A 27,730-nucleotide genomic window follows, 5' to 3' on the forward strand; every position below is an offset into this window, starting at 1 on the left:
GGCGGCATTTGCACCGGAGCAGTTGGCACGGCGCGGGCCGTTGAATTGGCGGGGCCGCCGTTTCTCCGGCTCAGATGGGCCGAGCAGCCGCGCGGATACAACAGAGTTCCGCTGGTGCCATTCACCCCTGGTCGCTGCCGGCGGGAACTCTGCGCGAAGGGCTGTGGGGCGGGGAAAAGCGATCCTTCACCGGGGGTGGGGGGGGGAGGGCCCCGATGAGATCTGGCCCGCGATCGGGACCCACCAATCGGTGGGCCGGCCTCTTCCCCGCCCCCGCCACCCCCCCCCCCCCCCCCCTCCCGGGCCAACATTCCTGCGTGGCCGGCCCCTGAACACCGACGCCGTGTTGAGTCAGGGCCGGCGCGTGGAAGAAGTCCCCCACGCATGCGCAGGTTGGCGCGGCGCCGGGAAGGGAGGCTGGAGCGGCGTGAAGTGCCGTGCTGCCCCCTGTGAGCACTCAGTAGGGTGCTCTTTGTAAGGGCCAGTGCAGACTCGATTGGCCAAATGCCCTCCTTCTGCACTGTAAATTCTAATTCTATGACGACAACCCTATTGTTTATTCACCTTTCCAAGATCTGTCTGCATATCTGCTCCTCTATCTCCCGCGGGCTGTTAGGAGGTCTGTACTAAACCCCAACATTGTGACAGCACTCTTCCTATTACTGAGCCTACCCAGATTGCCTCGCTGCCTGAACCCTCCAAAATGTCCTCCTTCAGCACAGCTGTGATATTTTAACCAATAATGCAACTCCACCACCCCTTTTGCATACCCCTCTTATCCTGCCTAAAGCATCTAAATCCTGGAATGTTTAGTTGCCAATCCTGTCCCTCTTTCTGTAATAGCAACAACATCATAATTCCACGTACTAATCCAAGTTCCAGGTTCATCTGTCTTACCTGAAATACTCCTTGCATTGAAACTAATACACTATCTCTACGTAGAAAAGTCCAACCCAAGAGCTAGTGACTGTCCATCGGGAAGAACCTCAGGAAAAACCCATTGATTTCTGGGAGAGGGATTATGGAATTAAAAACAAGGGGAGTGTTAATTTGTAAGGATGGGATTCCCTCTGTGACCGCGCCCACCCCAATCAAGAGGTCCTGCTCCCCAGCACAGATTGTCCCCATCACCACTCTCCAGGGCATCCCCAACCCCCTCCCAATGACCCAAGGTGTTTACCTGGGCAGAATTCTTTGTTTGGGAGACTGCAGGTGCATTTTGGCTGCGTATAACGAGGTCTTTCTCGGTGCACCCTGCTATCAAATGGAACACTGTTTTTGTGCCTCGGTGAGGCTGCACCGAGGCTGCACATACCTCACTCCATGCATTGATGACCTCAGCTTGTCAGTGAAAGAAATGATTGGCACACCATGATCTCTCAACCTCCCTTGGACACCCCACTGCAGCCTCTGGACCCCCCCACTTCCCCAACCTACCTTATAGGGGTTCCCCAGGACTCCCCTCACTCCACTTCTTAAGGGCAGGGCACCCCAGGCCTGATCCCTGACACGGGCACCTGAACACCTTGACATTGCGAGCCTGACACCCTGGCAGTGTCACACGGGCACCCTGGCAATGCCCAGCTGGCACTTCCAGGGTGCCAGGCTGGCAGTGCCAAGATGCCCGGGTGCCAGTGGGTGTGCGAAGATGCCATCATGTCCAGAGCCCGACACGCGGGTGCCTGCGATGGCCTGGGAGACCCCTCCCCAGGTGCCGTTATACTTGGTTCACGTTTGTGGGGATCAGTGCTCAATGGCGCAATGGCAAAATCTCCCAGGCACAGGCGTCAGTTCCGAGCCTCGGAAAAATCGGGCACTGAGATAATGGCCTAATGGCTCACTTAAATATGTTCACCTGGATCTCGCCCAGTGAGGGCACGATCCAGGTTGCGACATCTTGCGAGATTGCGTTAGATCTTGTGAGGTGTTCTAAGCAATCACAAATTCCCGCGCGATTTAACAACCTCGTCGTGTCACTGAGTCAGGTGCTCTGAGCCGTTCGGTTGTGCCCTAAGTGTTCCTGCTGCGAATGAATAACAAACATTTCGCATTTTCATTGGGGGCACTATTAGGTAAGTTAGTCGGGACATGCAAATAGGCCAGTACTCTGCTGGTACAAATTGAGAGCAATTCCCAGCCCAGCGGGTTTGTAACCACAGGGGCTAGAATTAGCGGCAAAGAACCTGACAGCTGGAGCTGTTTTTGGTGCTTCACGTACCACACACTCACTGCAGCCACAAAGTTGGCTCACAGCAGACCTGCCCCACCTAGTTGGGGAGTCCAAGGTGGATCCACAGCTCCTTGCCAGCAAGGAGAGAATGGACACCTTCTTCCCCAGGGTAGATGGTAGACTCCAGTCCACCCTGCTGAACAGTGCCTGTGAGGTCATTGCTGCCAGGCTCACCAGGACGAGACAGCTGGTGACCTTGAGGAGTGGGGTCACTGGTGAGACCTTTGTCCTGAGAAGGGCGGAGATCCAGGGAGGGTTCCAAAGACCGCAGTTCAAGTGTCCTTTGATTGGGGTGAGCTCTGCTGTGCCTTGCTTCCTCTGCAGTGGGGCACGCTACTGATGAGTGCCAACACCTGGTGGGCCACTGATTGAGGTTGGCCATGCCCATCCCCTAGATAATACAGCTGGGGTATGTGGGTGTCCAGAGTGGTGACCTGGGTGAGCTCCCACATCACCAGAGGTTCTCCGACCATTTACAGGACACTGCGCAGTCAGCAGTGTGAACAGCCAGGAGCCTGTAAGGAGCGCAATAGGGGTGCATTTAAAACACACACTGCAGAAATGGTGGTCTGAGCTAGACCACCCTGATCATGATGAACCCCACCTCCCGGGTCCATGGACTTGCCACCAAGTTGTCCCTTGCTACTGTCCCTGACCTGGGCAGCTAACCCGCCCAGAAAAGACCAACAATGTTTGAGCCTTTCTCACCCACTCCCCCTTAGCAGCCATGGTACCTAGTCCCCGCTAGTAAATAGTTGCACTAATTTGCGCCCGACAGACTTCTGCCTCAGAGGGGCGGAGTTTCATGGGAGGTGTGGTGCATGAAGCGTCCAAGCTGCTGATGATCCATAAAAATGACGGCTTTGCACGGACACAACGGTGCGGGGCACAAACCTCGATATCGCTGCCAGTGAGGGATCGGAGCCTGGCATCGGAATTGGTGCTGGGCACAAAATGGATTTTTTTACGTTCCGCGTGATTCTCCGCCCGATCGCAATTCTCATTTCTGGGGTTGCGAAGCAGAGAATGCAGCCCCTGAAATGCGGACTCGGGGCATGGACTGCAACCCTGTGCACGGTGGGGCTGGAGAACTGTCGGCTGATCCGATTGTCGGACAGCTCTCCAAGGTGGGATTTCCGTCCAAGTGCAGCCTGCTGCCAATCAATGCTCATTTGAGTGGGAAATGGCAGTGGACCTGTCAGAGTCGCGTGCCTGCTGACTTTCATGGTTGGCAGGTGCTGAGCACTCACCATCCTGAAAATTTACCTCAGGATTTTCAAGGGGACCAGCTAACTTCAAATGGCCACAGCTTTCAACAATCTCCACCTGACAGACGAGGACTTAATCATATATTATACGCAGACTTAGATTTGAGTTTGTGCGACGCCGCATCTATTATTATTTTTCCTTGGGTTTCGTAACTAATAAACATTATTTTACTTTGACTCAAGAAAATCTGCTTGGATTGGCTCCTTATTTAAAAAGTAAATACATTTGAATTGGAAAAGGCATCTACGGGGAAAATAAATTAAAAATTCTTTGTTGCGATCAGCCCAGGGGGCTGAATAAGGCGAGCCAGTTCATCACTCCTCATCTAGTCATAACAACATTAAAAAGTAATGATCCTCAAATGATCAGAGATCGTTAACTGAGAGGAAAAAGAAGCCCTGACTATCTCCATGCCCACCTCACCCCACCACGATTCTATCACCCTATAAATAAATAAAAAACACCAGCATCTGCGTGGATGCTGTATATTTATTTCCTGAATTGTTTTCTGAGGCGGATCTCAGCAACGTCCTGTATCTAGCACTGGTGGACAAAACTCCCACACACTCAGGAATGAATAGCAATTTTAAGGTGCAATGAAGACACCATGTCCATGGGCGTTAATATCACCAGCCACTGTGGGTTCGTGAAACTTGGATGATCATTTACAGGATTGGGGAGGAGTTTCCAGGACTCTTCCTTTCCTAAATTGTGCTTAGTTTTTCTTCTCTTTTTTTTGCCTGTCCAAGTGCATAGCACATGGAATTGTGCGTTTGTTGTACCATGTGGGTCGGCACCGATTAAATTGATCAGCTAGTTTTTTTTCAATTTTTTTTGTATATGTAATTAAGCATGCATTGAACAAAAGAGATAATGGGCAAGTTCTTCAAGATAATGATGTACCTTTTATATACTTGGTGAAATAATTTTGTAATTAAATTGCAGTTTAGATTGAAAATCACCAGCAAAACACTGGGACGCATCTTATAAATGTTTTAAAAAGAAATCAACAGCAGATGACGTGACGACTGATGGCTCCAAGAATTAGCCTTTGCAGTTAAACCCTTGTGCTCTTTTTGATTGATTTTTCTGCTTGCTCTATAGTTTAATGCTGATGTACATGACACATGGGCATTAGTGAGCAACTTGCACAATGAGAGTTGTTTAGCCAAAGAATTTGCCATGTCATCTTATTTTAATGTTTTTAGACAGGAGCAGCTGCACAGGCTGCAAACCCAAGATTATTTCAAGTTCTATTTTTCGAATTTTTAAAAGCAACAATACTTAAATTTAAAAATATAATTATTTTGCTTAAAAGAGCAAGTTTCAATTTTGGATGCAAGTAAATATTGAAAATAGAAAGCTGGATACATAATGGCTTTGAAATGGAAGGACATGGTATTTCTTCCTAATCAGAAAGGTTTTAAGAGAAAATAAAAGCATCAATGAGTAAATTGAAGTTTTATTTGTCAAAATGAAGCGACTATAAATCATAATCTTGACCTGGACTGCAATTTATCTTTCATTCAATCCTTCCATTATTGAAAACCACCAGTGCATATCTTTGCTTAAATATTTAAATGAATAAATCCTTAAACATTCTCCTTATGGTCTCAGCATAATAAAATCTGGAAGCAAGTTTTTGAAAATATTGATTTATTTCCGCTTGTATTCTCCAACTAGACATAAGTGATCCACATAAGGAGGGGTAATGGATTTTGAGAAAGCATCTCAGAAATTAAAACTTGACCCTCGCAAATATGTATGTGGACAGAACAATGGAAGATGACATCTAAGCAATCAAGTATAAGGTCCAGCACATAGGAAGGAAAAACATATATTTTGTGAATGATGTTGAAATGACTGGGGGTGGTGTTGAAATGACTAGGGATGAAGTTGGAAGAAACTCAAGAGTGCTTAGTGTGTCCAGACAGTACAGAACAATTGTCAAGACCATTGGAGTGGCGAACTAGAGTACAAATCTGAGGAACTTGTGGTAAGACTGTACAATGATCTTTCCAGACGATACTTCTGAAAACTGTTCCAGATCTTTTGCTTTTTAAATTTAGAGTACCCAATTCATTTTTTCCAATTAAGGGGCAATTTAGCATGGCCAGTCCACCTACTTTGCACATCTTTGGGCTGTGGGGGCGAAACCCACGCAAACACTGGGAGAATGTGCAAACTCCACATGGACGGTGACCCAGAGCCGGGATCGAACCTGGGACCTCGACCTCGATGCCGTGAGGCAGCAATGCTAACCACTGCACCACCGTGCTGCCCTCAAACTGTTTCAGATCTGATCACTGAGTCACAAGGAAGACACTCGTGCTAAAGACAGTGCCGAAAAGAGCCAAAAGGCTGATCAATTAAATTACTGAGAAACCTCTGCTATTCAGCCTTTGAAGGTGTTGGCTATAAGTTTATTTTGCCAAGGTATCTGAGACTGTAAACTATGTAGAAAAAGGTTAACTTTTTTTTAATTCTTTCATGGGTGTGGGTTTCACTGACTGGACCAGCATTTATTGCTCATCCCTGAGGGCACTTAAGAGTCAACCACATTGCTGTGGATCTCCTAAAGGACGTTCGTGAACCAGGTGGGTTTTTATGACAATGGTTTCATGGCCATCTTTAGACTTTTAATTCCAGATTTTTGTCAAATTCAAATTTCATCTTCTGCCGTGGTGGGTTTCAAAACCCGGTCCCCACAGCATTACCCAGGGTCTCTGGATAACTGGTCCAGCGAGAAAACCACTATCCCATTGCAAAACTATTTTAAACCAGCTTGCAAGAGTAGGACATGGACCTGAGGTTCAAATGAATAAAAAAACCTTTGGTTCAATATAAGGATTCTCTTGATATAAAAGTAATCAATACATTGAATGGACTCCAGGATAGAGTAATGGAGGTTAAAGACCTTGAAATTATTCAAGAAACAATTGGATGCTAATGAGGGGGATCTTTTAAGATGTGTCAACAAACTGAAATGGGTACAAATAGTCCCATATATAAATATCATCCAGTCTTTTGGCGAGATGCACAAGAATCAAAATCTAAAGTGATTGTCAAGGTGCTAATGTGAGAATATTTTCTCCGGTTGATGGGTGGCACAGTGGTTAGCACTGCTGCCTCACAGCACCAGGGACCCGGGTTTGATTCCAACTTTGGATGGCTGTGTGGAGTTTCCACTTCCTCCCTTGTCTGTGTGGGTTTCCTTATGGTGCTCCTTTTCTTCCCACAGTGCAAAGTTGTGTAGGTTAGGTGGGGTTCTGGGGTAATGGGGATAGGGTTGGGTAGTGGGCCTAGATAAGGTGCTCTTTCGGAAGGTCGGTGCAGACCCAATGGGCCAAATAGCCACCTTCTGCAATATAGGGATTCTATGTGATGCATAGTGGGTGGTGCAGAGTGGTTAGTCTGCTTGTCACATCTTGCTTTCAGCTCTCACCACTGGCCAGAAGTTTAACTGTTGTGGAAAGGGAGCCGAGTATGTAACCTCTTCATCAGCAGCCTTGTATAGTGCCTCCCTCTGGCGACGTACATAAACTCAGTACCTCACAGATCCAGGATAAACCACAAGGGACAGGGAGAAAGCCTGGCCCCAGACACATCGCATGCAGGTCTACCAGCATGTGATCCCAACCTTGTGTCCCCTAACCGGACTCCTAGCAATGGGTAAATAGCTCCACTGCCTTGAGTGTCTTGGGAGAGAAGAAGGCTAAGGAAGGAAGCCACAACAGAATATCCGGAGTAGAGGTACATAGGCGGTAATATGATATATGACAGACATCAAGCAGCTTTCTGGCAATTCCTGTAGCAGAGTTTGTACCAAACAGTATTGGTTTTATTCTTTTCTTTTGACAATACTGGAGGACTCTCCAGCTTTGGCACAACACAAGTCGCAACAGTTATTGTTATAAGCTCTTACTCGATTGTGTGCAAGTTCTAGGGGCTATTCCAACAGTGGGAGAGATCATCACTTCTCATTGGATAGTTACTGTTAGCCTTGAGCTGGGCAGTCACCAGTCAGTTCGGTGCTGTCCCGTCACTGCCTGCTTGCTTCAATGGGTGTTTGGAGCTTAGTGAGTCATCACTCGGCAGGCGAGTTGCTAATCAGTGCATCAGGCAAAACAGCTCAACCAAGAAGACACCAATCTTTCGTATCACAAGCTGGAAATTAAGGACCATGCGTCTTACCGACCACCTTCTGCAGGTTGATGCACGCAAGAGATCTGTGATCGACAAAGAATATTTTTTTAATATAAATTTAGATTATCCAATTCTTTTTTTTTCAAATTAAGGGGCAATTTAGTGTGGCCAATTCACCTACCCTGCGCATCTTTTTGGGTTGTGGGGGTGAGACCCACGCAGACACTGAGGGAATGTGCAAACTCCACACAAACAATGACCCGGGACCGGGATTGAACCTGGGTCCTCGGCACCATGAGGCAGCAGTGTTAACCACTGCACCATCATTCTGCCCTTCTGATCGACAAAGAACTTACAAGGCACAACATGAACATTGCTCTATAAAATAAAAAGTTATGTTCGCTGAAAGGGAAACCCTACATTTTCTTCTGGCAGGGGAAAACTAAGCGGCAACATTTCTCAATCAACTCACGATGATTGAACCCCCCCAAAAGAAGGCTCAGAGAGACTGCTGCCTCACAGTGCCAGGGACCCGGGTTCAATTCTGGCTTTGGGTGACTGTGTGGAGTTTGCATGTTCTCCCTGTGTCTGCGTAGGTTTCCACCGGGTGCTCTGGTTTCCTCCCACAGTCCAAAGATGTGCAGGTTAGGTGGATTGGCCATGATCAATTGCCCCTTAGTGTCTAGGGATGTGTAGGTTATGTTAAGGGGTTGTTGGGATAGGATGGAGTGCTCTTTCAGGGGGTCGGTGCAGACTCGATGGGCTGAATGACCTCCTTCTGCCCTGTAGGGAATCTGATTCTATGTCAAGGATCAATTCCACGAGGCACTTGATTCTGTCACCAACAGAATTCCCAGCATCGCAAGACAGTACCTTCAAGGAGAAATCAAATCAAGGATGAGTACCAACGACACAGCTTGGCCAATCTGTCTAAGGCACACAAGGAACCGGCAAGATGAACAAAAATGGGCAGAGGTTGCTACTATGCTGTTACTATGGACTCTGTGATAAACAGCTAATTCTAAACCAAGCCATACCACAAGAATGGCTGGAGACATTTGAAAACACACCACTAGCACCAGCTAGATCTCATCATGACCAGATGTGCCACTCTCAACTGTGTCCTCTTCACCCATAGTTATCACACGCTGACTGTGAACCTGGCCACTTCCTGGTGAGTAGCAAGGTCAGGCTTCTGCCAAGGAAACTAAATGACCCTACGAAGAAAGGTTGTCTTTGGCGAAACACTTGCCCTCCACTGACCCAGCCAGGACTCTTGAGTTCTTCAACATCCTCAATCAGGTTCTTTCGACCAACAACACCCGAGGCCAGAGCGTGGTGTTGAAGTAGGATCATCTGTGCAACAGCACTCACCTCTCACTGTGTACAGGAAAAGTGATCAGAGGAATGGTGACTGGTTTAAAGTTATTGAAGTGAAATAGAGCCAGTTACTGAACTAAGAGGAAAGCCCTCAGGAACTACAAGCAAGTCCCCAGTAAACAAAATTTTGGATACTCTCAGAGCTGCCGGAATCAAGTTTCACAGACTGCTGGGCACTACGCCAATCAATATTGGTCAAACCTCTGCAACTGTATAAAATCTGCTACTGAATCCAGGGCTGCTATGAAGGAATCGAGAAAGCAACAGGCCCTGCAGCAACCAAATCAGCCCCTTTTCAAGACAAAAGGGTGGGATAACCCAGCCCTTCCCATTGTCAGGATATTCCAGTCACACACAAGGCAATCCCTGCAGGGTTCCCCGCCAATGGGATCGATGAGCCATGCAAAATGTCATAGATTTTGGCAGGACAAGAAGGTCCTGCCAGCGGCCAATGGCAAGCAGCCTCTGCCGCCAGAGGGGGGAGGGGAGGGGGGGGGGGTGATGGGGGTAGAATCCCACCCAGAAACATGGATGATCTTCACTGAACCTAGAGAAGCAGATGGAAAGGTAGGTGGAGCACTACCTCAAACGCTACGGAATGGAGAACATTGTCATCGAATATTCTCACTGTCATTGCACACTTTCCTGTCATGGAAGACAATTAGCCCACCACAGGAGAGAGCTCAACCAGGCCAATGTCCATCTTGGTAAAGCCCCACAAAATGATGGCATTCCACCTGAAAGCATCGAAAGTAGAAAACTAGCACCGCAGTAGCATCTCCATGAACATGTGTTTCTGCTGGAAGGAAAGATTAATGCCTCAAGACACATGCAATGCAAAAATAGTTACCGTGTACAAAAACAAGGGTATCGCAGTGGCTGCAACAAATACTGAGGCAGCTAACAAATTTGATTGAATTTTTTGAGGAGGTGACTAGGTATGTAGATGAGTGCAGTGCTGTTGATGTAGTCTACATGGACTTCAGTAAGGCTTTTGACAATGCCCACATGGGAGATTGACCAAGAAGGCAAGAGCCCATGGGATCCAGGGCAATTTTGCAAATTTGATCCAAAATTGGCTTTGTGGCAGGAGGCAATGGGTAATGGTCAGAGGTTGTCTTTGTGACTGGATGCCTGTGTCCAGTGGTGTACTGCACCAAGAGATTGGTGCTGGATCGTTTGCTGCTTGTAGTGTACATTAATGATATAGGCAGGAATGCTGGGGGGGGGTTATACAATTTACAGTGCAGAAGGAGGCCATTCGGCCCATCGAGTCTGCACCGGCTCTTGGAAAGAGCACCCTACCCAAGGTCAACACCCTATCCCCATAACCCAGTAACCCCACCCAACACTAAGGGCAATTTTGGACACTAAGGGCAATTTAGCATGGCCAATCCACCTAACCTGCACATCTTTGGACTGTGGGAGGAAACCGGAGCACCCGGAGGAAACCCACGTGCACACGGGGAGATCGTGCAGACTCCGCACAGACAGTGACCCAAGCCGGGAATCGAACCTGGGACCCTGGAGCTGTGAAGCAATTGTGCTATCCACAATGCTACCGTGCTGCCCCATCAGTAAATTCACAGATTACACAAAAATTGGTGGTGTAAATAGCGAGGGGGAAAGCCTTAGATTACAGCACCATAGAGATGAGCTGGTCAGATGGGCAGTACAATGGCAAATGGAATTTAATCCTGAATCCCAGAGGGTTAGGGAGGACTAACAAAGCAAGGGAATACACAATGAATGGTAGGACACTAGGAAGTACAGAGGACCATTGGTCCTTGAAGGCAACAGAAGGCATAGGTCCTTGAAGGCAGATGGATAAGAAGGCATATGGGATACTTGCCTTTATTAGCTGAGGCATAGCTATTAAGAGCAAGGAGGTTATGTTGGAGCTGTATAAAGTTAGGTCGCAGCTAGAGTACTGTGTGCAATTCTGGTCACCACATTGCAGGAAGGATGTGATTGCAGTGGAGAGGGTTCAGAGGACATTCACCAGGATGTTTCCTGGGCTGGAGCATTTCAGCTATGAAGAGGGGCTGAATAGTCTGCAGTTGTTTTCCTTGGAGTAGAGAAGGTTGAGGGGGTCCTGATCGAAGTGTACAGAATTATGAGGGGCGAAGATAGGAAGAAGCTTTTCCCCTTAGTAGAAGGGTCATTAACCAAGGGGCATAGATTTAAGGTAAGGGGCAGGAGATTTATACTGGATTTTTGTAAAAAAACTATTTACCCAGAGGGTGGTAGGAATCTGGAACGCTGCCTAAAAGAGTGCTAGAGGCAGAAACCCTCATAGCATTTAAGTGAGCACTGGAAATACCATAGCATTCAAGGCTGCAGACCAACTGCTGGAAAATGGGATTAGAATAGATAGGTGCTTGGTTGGCCGGCGCAGACACAGTGGGCTGAAAGGCCTCTTTTCTGGACTGCATGACTCTGACTCATGGGGAAGTACTGTTGTTGTTTGTATTTTTTGTATAAAATAATCGTTGATTATAGGAAAAGTGCTGCGAACAGTGCAGACCACTCACCATTGCCTTCATAGATCTCACCAAGGCCTTCAACCACGTCAGCAGAGACGGACACTTTAAACTGCTGTGGAAAATAGGCTGCCTGCCTGGACTCCTGGGTGTCATTTCCTTGCATGAGAAACTGTATAGTTCAGCCAGTTACGATGCAGCAAGACACTTTTCAGATCAGCAGAGGGGTAAAGAAGGGCTGCATCCTGGTGACAATTCTCTTCGGTATATTTTTCTCCATGCTGCTATTGCACACTTTCAACAACTCATAGTCGGGAGACTACTTGCATGTCAGAGCTGAAGACATGCTGTTCACCTTGGCAAGACTGCAAGCCAAGACCAAAGTGGGTAATGGCCTAGTTTGTGTTTGCTGATGATGCCATGCTGGCATCCCGCACTGAAGCTCATTTGCAGTTGCTTGTAGACCAGTTTTTCCAGGCATAAACTGACAATCAGCATCAGGAATATCAAAGTTATGGACCAGGATGTAGAGAGACCATCAACATCCACAACGTAAATCTGGAGGTTGTCAACAGTTTCACATATCTTGGATCAACAATTACCAGCAACCTGTCCCTGGATGTGGATATTAGCAGCAGGGTTGCCAAGGCTGCAGCTGTCATATCGCAGCTGTCATGTCAAAGTTGAGGGGTCAAATGTGGACCAACAACAAACCAAAAATACAAAGCTCTGTGTTGTGTTCTCACCGCTCTCCTTTATATAGTGAAGCATAGATAACTTATGTAAGCAAGAAAAGGGGCTGAACAGCTTCCACTTCCACTGCCTCAGATGAATATTGGGCATCTCCTGGCAGGACAGATTGCTGAAAAATGGAAGTGCACCAGCATGCAGTGATTCCCAGTATGTTTTGTGTCTGAGTCAGCAGTGACTCATGGCTGGGTCATGTGCACTGCATGGATGGCAGCCACAACTCCAAAGACATGCTTTATGGTGAGCTTGTTATTGTCATGAACCAACAGGTCGCCCACATCTGTGATACCAGGACCATCTGTAAGCAAGACCTCCAGTTGACTGGGATCAGTCTGGGAAGTCCATGTTGCTGATCAGAGTGGCTGGAGATAAGCAGTCAAAAAAGGTATTGAAAAACCAGAAGACAAAAGAAATTGCCAATGACAGGAAGGAGAGTCCACCTGAAGGAAAAAACACCAATCAGCGGGAGGACAACACCATTCATTTATGCCAACTGTGGAAAGAGCTGCCACCTGATTGGCCTGTACAGCCACAAAGACCAAGTCCAATCCAGAAGTGGTATACACACCAGGTGCAGTCCATCTGAGATGGACAGATGCTAAAGAACAAAGAACAATACAGCACAGGAACAGGCCTTTGGCCCTCCAAGCCGATAGTGGTCATGATATCACCCTTGGCCAAACCCTCAGCACTTCCTAGTGCCGTATCCCTCCATACCCATCCTATCCATGTATTTGACGAGATTCCTTTTGAACGCTGTTAATGTAAACTTAATATTCAAATCAGTTTTTGCTATAAATATATATATTTGTTAATTTTGCACGAATTGAATCGAATTGAAGGAATGAAACACCGTTCTTAATTTGCTATCCTGTTTGGGTGTAAAATAGTGGTACGTGCAGTCAAGCAGTCTTTGATTTATCTTAACTGACCTTAAACTCTCGCACCTCAGAAGAGCATTCCACAGAATCACATTCACCACCCCCCTCAAACAGTTCCCAGGGGCTGTTTAGCACAGCGCTAAATCGCTGGCTTTGAAAGCAGACCAAGGCAGGCCAGCAGTACGGTTCGATTCCCGTAACAGCCTCCCCGAACAGGCGTCGGAATGTGGCGACTAGGGGCTTTTCACAGTAACTTCATTTGAAGCCTACTTGTGACAATAAGCGATTTTCATTTTCATTTTGTTTCACAACTAAAATTGTTAGTTAGGGACAAAGGAGGCAAAATTGGATAGCGCCCAAAAATGGGCAAGGAGATTGCAATGTGTGATTAACCCAGGCGTGTTCAGTGTAATGCAGCAGTGTGCCAACTTCATGCTGTAATTTGCATGATTGCTACATGCTCGCAGTATTAACCATGCTGTTCATTGGCTGCACGCATCAACAAGGGAACCAATATCATAATCTGTAGCAACCTGCACTGTTTAAAAAATAGCCTGCGTGTCTCAGAGAGGAGGTGCATTGTGGTTCAAATAAATTACAGTTGTGCAGGAAGAGGCTTTGATGGCGGATGTCCAAAGGAGGAGAGATATATTGAATCCACAGGATGTCAGGAGACACTCCAGAGACAGACTCAAAGAGCAGTGGGAGGTCAATGGCAGGAACCAAGTTCCATGGACCTGGATACAGTGCTACAAGAAGACCAATGGCCTCCCATGAGTGGTCAAAGTCAGTGAGTACATCTACAAATGCCATATCCTACCAACTGCACCACTAGCCTCAGACACGGCTTAAATCACCACATCCCGATGACTCATTTACCAGCAATCTCCATCAATCACAACTCGTACACAACATTCCTAGCTGCACTTCACTCTCCAACACATATCTATGCTGCAAGCCTCATATTCACATGTCACAACTTGCACACAATGCTAACTGTTCAACCATGCTAGCCACATCAGCCAAATGGATTGCACAACAGTCACTGACACAATTCCCTCTCTCATGCATGACAAGGTGGCACACAACTGGAGGCAGCAGGAGATAACCGGAGGAGGAAAGATGTGCTTGCAAGTCATAACCATCAGAGGAGATGGGAGAACTGTTGAAGAAACACTAATGCCCTTCTTGAAGACAACTCCACAAGCATTCGGAAAATACTCATTCAAAATCAACTACAATGGACTGGTTACTGCCCCCAGGTGGCTGCAAAGTGTCTTTCCCACCAGGATTTGCGACTTTAAAACGGCCAGCGCCCCAGGGGAGGATGAAGAAAACTCTACAAAGACACAAAGAAGCTCTCCTTGAAGTGTGGCAACATTGGCATTAATGACTGAGAGGAGCTTGCTACCAGTTGTTCAAAATGGCGACAACGTGTCCACCACACTGCATCACGCTTTAAAGGTGAGACAGAGCAACAGTAGAGAAAGAAATAAAGGAAACAAATCCTATACACAGACCCCACTACCTCAGGGAACGTCCTGCCTCATGTGCCCAAAGATCTATGGGGCGGGAATTTGTCTGTTCAGTCTCATGAAGACCCATGGCAAAAAGCTGTGACCCTGAGCAGACGTCATCATCGAATTGAAGGACAGCTGACGATGACGACAGGTGATGCTAGGGCTGAAATCATTGAGATGACAATATCCTCTTACCAAATCCTCCTTCTCACGTTGTCTATTCTTCCCACCCCACACTCTTTTAATGTACAAACTGCATATGGTGTAAAGCTTGTACCTCTTATTGTCTTGCACCACACCTTGCCTTTGCACCTTTTAGCTCTCAGATGCCCAGTAGGTACAACCTGGCCAGGCATAGGAGGAACACCAAAAAGAGAATTACACTTGCAGCCTCTACCAAAGATATCAACATTATCTGCATCTTGGAGGATGGCTTCATGGCAGAATCATCATACGGTGAGACACTGGGCACAAATGGGCTGCAGCCAGGTCATGGGGCAAGGATAGTGCAGGTGCCAGTTGGTAGAGTGTTAGTTAGAGTTTGCGTTCCACAGGAACAGAGCTGGCATCATCACGATTTGCTTCTTCTGTACACTTGCGGTGGACATTCACCGTGCACAAACAATTCTGTGACCAGTATGGCATTGGTTACAAAACATGTCTGTAGGCGGCACAGTAGCACAGTGGTTAGCACTGCTGCTTCACAGCGCCTGGAACCTGAGTTCGATTCCTGGCTTGGGTCACTGTGTGGAGTCTGCACGTTCTCCGTGGGTTTCCTTCGGGTGCTCCGGTTACCTCCCACAAATCCCCAATTTGGTGAATTGGACATTCTGAATTTTCCCTTAGTGTACCCAAACAGGCGCTGTAGTATGGTGACTAGGGGATTTTCCCAGTAATTTCATTGCGATGTTAATGTAAGCCTACTTGTAACACTAATAAAGATTATTATATTAAGGAAATGTTCACAGTCTTCTGTATGTCAACAGCAAGTCTTTATTACTACAGTGTCCAGTACAATTTTCTGCAGAAGTGTGTATCTTTATCTCAGATATTATTCAGGAGCTCTAAAGTCCTCATAGTGCCCCAGAAATGAGGTAGAGCATTCCTGTGACTCGGGCTACGCAACCCCTAACTATGACCAAGCAGCTAGTATTAAACAAGCCTTTAATTAGAAAGTAACGCCCTGGCTTATTATTACTCTTGTATATCACAAGGGCAGCATGGTGGTGCAGTGGTTAGCAATGCTGCCTCACGGCGCTGAGGTCCCAGGTTCAATCCCGGCTCTGGGTCACTGTCCGTGTGGAGTTTGGACATTCTCCCCGTGTTTGTGTGGGTTTTGCCCCCACAACCCAAAGATGTGCAGGGTAGGTGGATTGGCCATGCTAAATTACCCCTTAATTGGAAACAATTAATTGGGTACCCTAAATTTTTTTAAATTTAAATTCTTATATATCACATAAGGAATATTAAAGAACGTCTCCGCTTCACCCACCTCGTTCATCCAGAAGGAACATCCCATCCCAGTATCTAGCTCTTTCTGAAAGATTCAAAGACTTCCACATCAGCTTGTAAAAGCAAATACCTGGGGCGGGATTCTCCAATCCCATGGCAGAGTGTCCACGCCGTTGTAAACGCCATTGCATTTTACGACGGCGTGAACTGGCCGCTCCCACATCTAATTCTGGCCCCTACAGGGGGCCAGCACGGCGCTGGAGCGGTTCGTGCCGCTCCAGCTGCAGATCCCGGCGCGAACTGTGCGCCGCGGGATCCACGCATGCACAGTTGCGCCGTCGCCAATGAGGACATGCGCAGTGGTGCCAGCGCCAACACGCGCATGCGCAGTGGCCTCCTTCAACGTGCCGGCCCCGACGTAACATTGCGCAGGGTTACAGGGGCCGGCGCGTAGGAAAGGAGGCCCCCAGCCACAGAGGCCGGCCTGCCGATCAGTGGGCCCCGATCGCGGGCCAGGCCCCATCGGAGCCCCCCCCCCCCCCCCCGCGGGGGTCGGATCCCCTTCCCCCCCACCCCCCACAGGCTGCCTCCCCGACCCTGCGCGCTGAGTTCCGCCAGCTGCGACCAGGTGTGGACGGCGCCGGCGGGACTCTGCCTTTTTAGACCGGCCGCTCGGCCCATCCGGGCCGGAGAATCGGCGGCCCGGCCGTGTAGAGCGGCCCGTGACCGGTGCCACGCCTAACACGCCGGCGCCAATGGCGCCATGCCGGCATTGGGGTGGCGTGGAGCGGTTGCGGGGATTCTGCAGCCCGGCGTGGGGCTGGGAGAATTCCGCCCCTGTTTTGTATTGATCAATCTCCTCTAAATGTGTCTATGGACAGCTAGAACGTGTGCCCTCTTCTACACTATCGACTGGGGGGGAAAATGCATTCGAGGGCCAGGGTCCCAAACCCAAGACTAAAGTCACGTTTTACAAAGCAGCAGTGATTTCCACACCCCTATATGCTTCGAAGACCTAATCAACCATCAGCAGGCACCTCAAAGCACTGGAGTTGTACCACCAGTGGTGCCTTCGCAAGATCCTCCAAAGCTGACAGCAAGAAATGTGATCCAACAGCAGCATCTTCTCCCAAGACATCATGCCCAGAGTCAAAGCGCTAATCACATAAAACCAGCTCCGCTGGGTAGGAAGTCATTTGTGTGCCTGATACCAGATTTCCGAAACAGTTGTTCTTCTTGGAACACTTTCTGGCAGGAGACTCCCAGGAGGACAGTGGAAATGTTTTAGGGACTCTTTAAAACACCCCAGTAGAGGTCAAACATCCCTGTCAACTCACGTGAATATCTGTCTTGTGACCCAACCAAAATGGAGAAGGCTCATTCGGAAAGGCATTGAACACCCATTTGGAGGGTTCGTCAGGAACATGCAAAGTCAAGGTATTGGCGAGAGCACACAAACCTCCAAACAACCCATCTACCCAACCTGCCAAACACCATCTTATAGTCTTTAGGCATGCATTGGTCTTACCAACCATCTCAGAACCTGTAGCACTAGAATGGAAGAAAGTCATCCTCACTCCTGAGGGACTGCCATTAACATAAACTGGTATTCTGAATTTATCTTCTCTATCCCTTTTTAACCCTCCTTTAGATCCCTCTCTTAGGGCTTAACGGCCTTCAGTGGAGGTGTCTATCTGTTCTCTGATGTTAAATAAGCAAAATACTGGGGTTGCTGGAATCTGAAGAACAGAATGCTGAAAAAACTCAGCAGGTCCGGCAGCATCTGTCGGGAGAGAATGCAGAGTTAATGTTCTAAGTCTGTTCGGCTATTCATCAGAACTAAAGTGAGAGAGAAATGTGTAGCAGTGAGAGATTGAAAAGTGTAACAACCTTGAGAACAAAGGCAGAGGCTGGGGTTGCATTGGGACAATAAATGTATGGGATCTTTTAAAACACGTTTACAATGGATGAGAAATGTCACAGTATAAAGTTGTTGAACTCAAATGTTGAGTCCTGAGAGCTTTAACATGCCTAAGCTGAAGACGAGATACTGCTCCTCCAGTTTGCACTGGGCTTCACAGAAGCATTGCAGCAGGCCAAGGAGGAGCATGTGTGCATGAGAGCAAGGTGCAGAGTTGAACTGGCAAGCAACAGGAAGGTTGGGGTCATGCTTTCAGTCTGAGCGAAGGTGTTCCGCAAAGCGGTCACCAAGACCGGATTGGGAACAGCGAATACTGCAGACCGAATTGAATGAATTGCAAATGAAACACTGCCTAACCTGAAAGGAGTGTTTGGGACCTTGCAGGGTGAGGAAGGAGGAGGCAAAGGGGAGGATTTTGCACCTTCTGCGATTGCAAGGGAAGATGCTGTGGGAAGGGGATGGAGAGTTTGGCGTGATGGAGGAGTGAACCAGGGTATTGCGGAAGGAGCGGTCCCAGTGGAATGTTGTCGGGGAAGATGTGTTTGGGGGTAGCATTGTGCTGGAATTGGCGGAAATGGTGGAGGATGGTCCTTTGAACATGGAGGCTGATGGGGTGGAAAGTGAGGGCATGGGAGGCATCCTATTATAGTTCTAGGAGGGAGGTCAGATAGACGAGAAGGGCATTAGATGTGTTCCCAACTCCAGTTCACTCTTACCATTAAAAAGAAAAATTGACCCAATAGGATCGCCACTTTCAAATGTCATTCTATTGAGTTTTTTGGGGACAAATTCCTATTTTTACCAACACCAGAGTTATTGCACCGTATTTCTTCAGTTCAAGGGACAATATCACATTCAGAGGGTTTTCTGCCATTGCTACCAATGTAAGAGGAGGTGTGTGGTTCACCCTCTGACCTTTTTGTCCGCTTCTTCCTTCTCAATCAACAGAACTTGGACTCTAATTGGTGCTCACTCTGAAAGACCAATGCCTTTACTGGGTATTAATATGTATGAAGCCTCAAAGATGTGAACGCATGTAAAATCTTTGTAAAACTTATAACCCAACCACTTACTTATTTGTTATAAAAAATAGTTTCCGGTGTTCCGGTGTTATCAAAAGCTTTGTTACTGATCACTCTCAGCTGTCCAGTCTATTCCAAGAAGCAAATTAGTAAACAGACCTTCAGTGTTTCTGGTCCTGTGAGATTTTATACAAAATCTTGGAAGCTAGTTAAAGGCCAACCTGAGCTAATTTGACTGATATTTGAATGCACATATTGTTTGTTGATGATTGTTGGTGGTTGCATTGAACTTTGGCTTGATTTAGAACCTAGAAAAACAAATGTGGTATCACATTGGGGGAAAAAGCATACAATGTAATATCCTATCACATGATGCTGGCAGACATTTTATCATGCAAAACAAAAGTTAGCTCGGGCAAGGCAGAAAACCGTTGAGTGTGATATTGTTCCTTTTCTTTTGTGGAAAACATATGAGGCACCGAGGTGATTTTGTGACAGGTTTGCATTGTTAGCCAATATGGGTTAATACCCTGGAATTGATGAAAATAGAAAGAGTTAACATTGCAGGCCTGTGACTCTTTGGAAATATTAGAGATTTAACAGGTTTTAAGTAGGTACAGGTGCAGGGAAGGAGGGAATTCCTCAATCCCCTAACCAATCTCTTAACCAAGGCCTAAATCTTAACTGGTCATTATCACAATGCACTCTGGGTGACCGTTTTGTCAAATACCCCATTCAATTGACAAGCACGGCATTGAGCTACCAGTCATTTGCAATTTCAATTCTCTGTCTCACTCCAATTCTGACCTGTCTGTCCTTGGCATCCTAGACTGACACAATGAAGCTTAATGGAAACCCAAGGGCAGTACCCAATTTTTGATTTGGCACTTTACAGCTTTCCAGATTGAATGGATTCAGACCGACTTCTTTTTCAGACATCAGGGGCTGATATTGATACAACTGAAGCCATTTAAAGGTCCTCTAAACCCATCTTTTGTTTCTTTATTGGACCCACAACCACTCACAATTTCCTTGTCCCATCAATCCTTTTGTCATTTAATCTCTCCTGCCTTCAACCTTATTCCAAACTTTCCTTTTTGCCCTTGCCTCCTCCCACTCCACTTCCCACTTTCCCCGCATCTGTACATGCTTAACTGCTGTATTGTTTTCCGATTCTAATGAAGACAGAACTAAAACACTGAGCAGAATTTAATCTCTTCCCCCCCCCCCGGCGCCTCGCCATGGAGCAAAGTTGGAGGCAGGTGGGGCATTTAATTGCGTGGGAGGGTGGGGATTCCTGCCTTCCCACCTCTGTCCAATTAATTCTGGTTGAGGAAGGCTCAGGAATAATCTTTCTGTCTGGATGCTAATTGAGGACCTTAAGTGGACAATTATTCCCCATTTAAGGGCCTCAGCCCGTCACCAATGGCATTTAACCTGTTTGATTTGGTTGTAGGCTTCGGAGCATGGTGCTAAAGGCAGGGCAGAGGCCCTGCTGAGAACCGCCCCGTCTCCCCCCTCAGTTTCCAATATGACCCACCCACCTGTAGCCTAGGCCCATCGGTGATCCTCTGCCATTGGTGGAATGCATTACTGGCAGCCTCCATCACTCCTGGTGGTACTGAAGAGCTGTGGGGAGCTGCCTGATTAACATGACTGATTGGCAGCTCTGGGGGGTGGGGAAGAGGGGGCGTGGGGATTTCCACCTCTAGGGTCTCTATTCCTGGGGAAGGCCCACTGCTGGCCTGCTTCTGGCCTGTCTTACTCAATGGAGATGATGCAGGGCCCGGCCAGTTCTCCAGCCAGCAGGCAAGACCCCATCACCAAAATTAAATACCACCCATTAAGTCTGTTTCTCTCTCTCCACAGATGCTGCCTGACCTGCTGATTATTTCAAATATTTACAGTTTATACTTCAGATTTCCAGCATCCACACTATTTTATCTTTTGTATGAAATCGTATAAGATTATTTCCCTGAAAAATGTGAAGCCCATACTTGTGGTAAGGCAATACAAAAACTATTTATAATTACTCATCTGCCTGAATTAGCAAAAACCATCTTCTGCAGTATCCTACTGTTAATTGTAATTTTGCAGATTACTGGTTTATGCACTTGGATCTTGTAATCTTAGCCTGCCCTGTGAAGTAATCATGTATTTGGTTTCCGCATGGATTCAAAGTATTCACGACAAGTAGTCCACTTTGTCCATTAGGAGGGTCAGAAAACATGCCAGAAACTGCACCAGGCATAGTTGAAAAATGGTGAAATGTCCAACACAGGATGGCATGCGTGCCAAACAGTAGAAGTAGCATGCTACAAATAGAGCAAAGCAATCCCACAGCCAGCAGATCAGACCAAAGTTCTGTCATATCCAGTCATAAATGATGTTGGAAAATTCAACAACTGAGAAGAAGAGGCTCCATGAATATCTTTTATCCATAATAATGCTACAACCATCCAAAGATGTGCAGGTTAGGTAGAGTTACGGGGATAGGACGGGAGAGTGGGGATAGGTAGGATGCTCTTTCGGAGGATGAGTGCAGACCCGATAGGCCGAATGGCTTCCCTCTGCACTGTAGAGATTCTATGAAACACTGATAGCTAACCAGCAACATGGAAAATTACCAAATTAATGGCTATCCACAAAAAGCAGGACAAATCTAATCTGACCAGTTCCCAACTGGTCAGTCTATTCTCTCATCCGCAGAATATTGGTAGGTGTTGTCAACAGTGCTATAAAATGACACAGGTTCACTTGAGCTGCTTTGGAAGCGAAGGACAAAATACCAGGCACAGAGGTTCTCACCCAAGCTGACATGTCCACTATCCCCACCATATTGAGATGGCCACAACTGAGTTTAGATCATAGAAGATCATAGAATTTACAGTGCAGAAGGAGGCCATTTGGCCCATCGAGTCTGCACCGGCTCTTGGAAAGAGCACCCCACCCAAGCCCACACCTCCACCCCATTACCCAGTAACCCCACCCGACACAAAGGACAATTTTGGACACTAAGGGCAATTCAGCATGGCCAATCCACCTAACCTGCACGTCTTTTGACTGTGGGAGGAAACCGGAGCACCCGGAGGAAACCCACGCAGACACGGGGAGGATGTGCAGACTCCGCACAGACAGTGACCCAAGCCGGGAATCGAAAATAAGAACATAAGAATTAGGAACAGGAGTAGGGCATCTGGCCCCTCGAGCCTGCTCCGCCATTTAATGAGATCCTGGCTGATTTTTGTGGACTCAGCTCCACTCTCCGGCCCGTGCACCATATCCCCAAATCCCTTTATTCTTTAGAAAGGCATCTATCTTTTTCTTAAAAACGTTTAAAGAAGGAGCCTCAACTGCTTCACTGGGCAAGGAAGTCCAGAGATTCACAACCCTTTGGGTGAAGAAGTTCCTCCTACACTCCGTCCTAAATCTACCTCCCCTTATTTTGAGGCTATGCCCCCTAGTTCTGCTTTCCCCGACCAGTGGAAACAACCTGCCCGCATCTATCCTATCTATTCCCTTCATAATTTTATATGTCTCAATAAGGTCCCCCCGCATCCTTCTAAACTCCAATGAGTACAGTCCCAGTCTACTCAACCTCTCGTCATAATCTAATCCCCTCAACTCTGGGATCAACCTAGTGAATCTCCTCTGCACTCCCTCCAGTGCCAATATGTCCTTTCTCAGGTAAGGAGACCAAAACTGAACACAATACTCCATATGCGGCCTCACCAACACCCTATACAATTGCAGCATAACCTCACTAGTCTTGAACTCCATCCCTCTAGCAATGAAAGACAAAACTCGATTAGCCTTCTTAATCACCTGTTGCACCTGCACACCAACTTTTTGCGACTCGTGCACCAGCACACCCAGGTCCCTCTGCACAGCAGCATGTTTTAACATCTTATCGTTTAAATAATAATCCATTCTGCTGTTATTCCTCCCAAAATGGATAGCCTCACACTTGGCAACATTGAATTCCATCTGCCAGACCCTAGCCCATTCACCTAACCTATCCAAATCCTTCTGCAGACTTCCGGTATCCTCTTCACTTTTTGCTTTACCACTCATCTTAGTGTCGTCTGCAAACTTTGACACATTGCACTTGGTCCCCAACTCCAAATCGTCTATGTAAATTGTGAACAACTGCGGGCCCAACACTGACCCTTGAGGGACCCCACTAGCTACAGGTTGCCAACCAGAGAAACACCCATTTATCCCCACTCTCTGCTTTCTGTTTGTTAACCAATCCTCTACCCATGCTCCCACTTTACCCTCAATGCCATGCATCTTTAGTTTATGCAGCAAACGTTTGTGTGGCACCTTGTCAAAAGCTTTCTGGAAATCCAGATATACCACATCCATTGGCTCCCCGTTATCTACTGCACTGGTAACGGCCTCAAAAAATTCTACCAAATTAGTCAGACACGACCTAACCTTTGTGAATCCATGCTGCGTCTGCCCAATGGGACAATTTCCCTCGAGGTGCCCCGCTATTTCCTCCTTAATGATAGATTCCAGCATTTTCCCTACAACCGAAGTTAAGCTTAACGGCCTATAATTACCCGCTTTCTGCCGAACTCCTTTTTTAAACAGTGGTGTCACGTTTGCTACTTTCCAATCCTCTGGGACCACCCCAGAGTCTAGTGAATTTTGATAAATTCTCACTAGTGCATTTACAATTTCCCTAGCCATCTCTTTTAACACTCTGGGATGCATCCCATCAGGGCCAGGGGACTTGTCTACCTTTAGCCCCATTAGCTTGCCCAATACTGCCTCCTTAGTGATTACAATCATCTCAAGGTCCTCACCTATCATATCCTTATTTCCATCAGTCACTGGCATGTTATTTGTGTCCTCCACTGTGAAGACTGACCCAAAAAACCTGTTCAGCTCCTCAGCCATTTCCCCGTCTCCTATTATTAAATCTCCCTTCTCATCTTCCAAAGGACCAATATTTACCTTAGCCACTCTTTTTTGTCTTATATATTTGTAGAAGCTTTTACTATCTGCTTTTATGTTCTGAGCCTGGGACCCTGGAGCTGTGAAGCAATTGTGCTAACCACTGTGCTACCATGCTGCCCATTTTAACTGTTTAACTGATCTTGTAGCCAGAATGCCTGATATTTGCTTGGCAAGGTGAATCTTCTATGGAGAGCTTGAGTCTGGGGCGGGATTCTCCCATCCCGCGGCAGTGTGTCCACGCCGTCGTAAACACCGTTGCGTTTTACGACGGCGTGAACGGGCCACTGCCAAGAGTAATTCTGGTCCCAACAGGGGGACAGCACGCCGTTGGAGCGGTTTGCGGTGCTCCAGCTGCTGATCCCGACGCGAACTGTGCGCCTCGGGATCCGCACATGTGCAGAGGCGCCGGCGTGAACGCGCGCATGCGAGGTGGCCTCCTCCAACGTGCCGGTCCCGACGCAACATGGCGCAGGAGTACAGGGGGCGGCGCGTAGGAAAAGAGGCCGGGGGACAGAGAGGCTGGCCCGCCGATCAATGGGCCCCGATCACGGGCCAGGCCGCATCGGAGCCCCCCCCCCCCGGGGTCGGAGCCCCCCTCCACCCCCACAGGTCGCCACCCGGCCCTTGCACGCAGAGTTCCCACCGGCTGCGAGCAGGTGTGGACGGCACCGGCAGGCCTTTTTCCCTTTTCACGACCGCTCGACGAATCCGGGCCGGCGAATCGGAGGGCCGGCCGCATAGAGCGACCCGCAACCAGCGCCGCGGCAACTAGGCCGGCGGCAATTGCGCCGATTCTCCGCTCTGCGGAGAATCATGTGCCGGCGTCGGGGCGGCGTGGCCCGGTCGCGGGAATTCTCCGGCCCGGCCCAGGGCTGGCAGAATCCCGCTCCTGGTGTGTGCTCTCATGTTGTTCAAATCAGGCTTTGCAAGGACACTCAGAAGGCTGATTTTGACTTGAGCCCTGGGAGAAGCTCGCCTAGGATCGCTGCACTGGGCATAACCAAATAAAAAACGACACGGCTTCCTTAAAAAGCAAGTGCATATCAGAGAGAATTCCCAAGCCAGCAACTTGTTCAAAACGCAATCATTCTGTGGAATCCCGTCCTTTTTGCATCAGAACCTTCCGGGTGCAGATCATCCGAAACAGCTACCCACCTACCCACCAGAACCCTACCAAACACCCCGGATGACGAACATGACCATTTTCATCTCGAAGGACGAACAAGACTCACCAATAGCCTGCTTATTTGAGTTCCACTAGGACTACTTAGCCCAGAGCTTGTTACATTGTAAACATTACCATATAAACATAGACAAAGTAGTTGAATTCCAGAAGTGTTTTGTGAGTGGCTGCCCTCGGCATTAAGGCAGCATTAGGCCAAGTGGAACATCAAGAGGTCCTTGTAAAATTGACTTCAAATAGAATTGGGAAAAGCCCTGCGCTGTGTGGAATCATATCTACCACTGAAAAAGACAGTTGTGGAGGTCAATCATCTCAGCCCCAGGATATCGCCGCAGAATGTTCTCGGGGATATTGTCGTTGGACCAATCATCTTCAGCTGTATAATTGATGACCTTTCCTCCATCCTAGGGTTAAATTCAGGTTCACTGATAATTGCACAGTGTTCAATACAATTCACAACTACTCAGATTCTAAAGCAGCCTGTGCTCCACGCATGTAAGACCTGGACGACACTCAGACTTGGAGCAGTGAGTGGCAAGTAATATTTGTGCTGCACAACTGCCAGGCAATGACCTTCTCCAATAACAGAGCATCTAACCATGTCCCCATGGCGTTGAAGGGCATCAACATGCCAGTGTCCACATCAACCAGAAATAAAACCCGACCAGCCCCGTAAGTACAAGGGCAAGTATTATGCGACATGTGACCCACCTTCTAAATTAGGATTGAGCAATAATTGTTGGTCTTGTCTGTCACACCCCATAAACAAATTTTAAAAATGCTAGAGAAAGGATTGAGCGGTTATTGTGAAAATTCAAGTAGATTAAGTTGGTCTCGGTTGTGGAGGGGCGGGGGGAACAAAGGATGTGTTGGGTTTATTAAGGTTTGCTGTTTATAATTGTGTCTTGTGTGAAAAAGGGACAACGAGTTAGAACCATAAGATTTATCTCATACTTAAAGGCCCATTTCCATTAATTTTGATTTAGCGCTTTGCTAAGATAGTAGGTAACATAATGTGAAAACCAGTTCTTTAGTGGCGTTCTTATCAAGAGTGAGAAAGAGGCTTTGATTCTAGTCCAATTAACAGTTTCTATACTTCAGATAATTGAGTGAACATAAAAACCAGGATCCAATAATTAATGCACAGTCTTTTGCCTATAGAAATATAATTTTATCAGGTTTTGGATAAATATAATTGTGATTTATTAGAAGCTTACAATATATGAATTCAAATGCAGCAAAGCAACAATGTTACTGGTTCACATACTTAGTTACCAGGTCCAGATAAGAACTTTAGCAGTGGTGGCTGCCAGTAAATCTACTATAAAGTCAGTTCTCCTTTTACGGTTGGAATTTAACTTAAAAAAAAGAGAAAAAAAACTCCATCCAACTTGAACATTGAGAAACATTTTTCACCATACTTAATGTTAGGCGGTTTAAACGTGATTTACAAAGTTGACCCTACAATGAAAGTTAATCAGAATTTTGCGCTTGTTGTTTGAAATTGGAATGAGGAATCCTAATTGTTTGCAGCTGTTCTTAACCTTTTGATGTTGTGGAGACAGAGATGAGGATAAACTTGTTAAGAGAACAAACACAATCTGTTTGCAGGGTTGTAAACTCCTATTGTAATTACTTTTATTAAAATTTAGAGTACCCAATTATTTTTTTCCAATTTAGGACCAATTTAACACCCCACCCCCCACCCTCCCCCCGCTTCTTAGGTTCTTAGCGGGTTCTGGTTTGGAAGACCCTCTGTCCCAACCGCTCTCTTCGGGCACCTGCTGCCATGCCGGACCTGTTTCCGGAGTTATTTTCGGGGCCTTCCGGTGACCAGGCGGCAGGGGCGGAGCAGGCATCTGCACCATTGCCTCCCGCTGGCACAGGGCCCCGGGTGGAGCCTGAGGAGATCCCGCCTGTCGATGATTCCGGTGGCGGGATCAAGGCAGCCCCTGGGTTGGTTGGTGGGCCCGTGTCGCCCATCGCACTCAGTGTACTGGAGGATTCGGGCCTGGAGGGCGACTGTCCGAAGGCTGTCAGCCGCCCAGTGTCGGGAGCGCAGGGTACACATGAGGCTCTCTGCAGTGGGGTGCAGGGCGCACTCGTGCCTGACACTGTGTCGCCCCTCACCCCCTCTGGGGGACTCCTGGAATCTGGCACATCATAATTGAAGGTTCTTTTGTTTTCTGCCTCCATAGGTAATTCAGAAAGTGCCCTATTTGCTTCCCCCCACCCCCCACCGTCCACCAACACTCCGACTCCCTCCCTCCCCACCATCCTCCTTCCCCCTCTCCTTCCTTTCCCTTCTGTTGGTACAGAGGTGAGGGTATCTGGTCTCTCCAGCGCAAGGTTTAGTGCTTGTACCGTTTGTTTTTTTGTAGAAATGTGTTGTGAACTGTTTTAATAATCAGAGTATCCACCGTTTCCCCACCTCATACATTGGTACCAAGGGGAGGATACCCTGTTTCTCCAACACAAAATGAATGATTGCACCGTTTGGCCTTGTATATATTTTTTACTGTTTT

At 47.5% G+C, this 27,730-nt stretch overlaps 1 protein-coding gene across 4 annotated transcripts in view; it reads left to right on the forward strand.

Moving 5' to 3' along the window:
- Positions 1 to 27,730, forward strand: part of LOC140402859 (ena/VASP-like protein) — a 421,629-nt gene that overhangs the window by 12,337 nt on the left and 381,562 nt on the right. Inside the window, exon 1 of one of the 4 annotated variants that reach the window (XM_072490521.1) lies at positions 20,950 to 21,056. The exons of the other annotated variants lie outside the window; for them this stretch is intronic. The gene's annotated coding sequence lies outside the window, so the exon portion shown is untranslated. Of the gene's footprint in view, positions 1 to 20,949; positions 21,057 to 27,730 lie in introns of those variants that run through there. 4 annotated transcript variants of the gene reach the window in all.

The sequence above is a fragment of the Scyliorhinus torazame genome, chromosome 2 (genome assembly GCF_047496885.1).
Source record: "Scyliorhinus torazame isolate Kashiwa2021f chromosome 2, sScyTor2.1, whole genome shotgun sequence".
In the NCBI taxonomy this organism is placed as follows: Eukaryota; Metazoa; Chordata; class Chondrichthyes; order Carcharhiniformes; family Scyliorhinidae; genus Scyliorhinus; species Scyliorhinus torazame.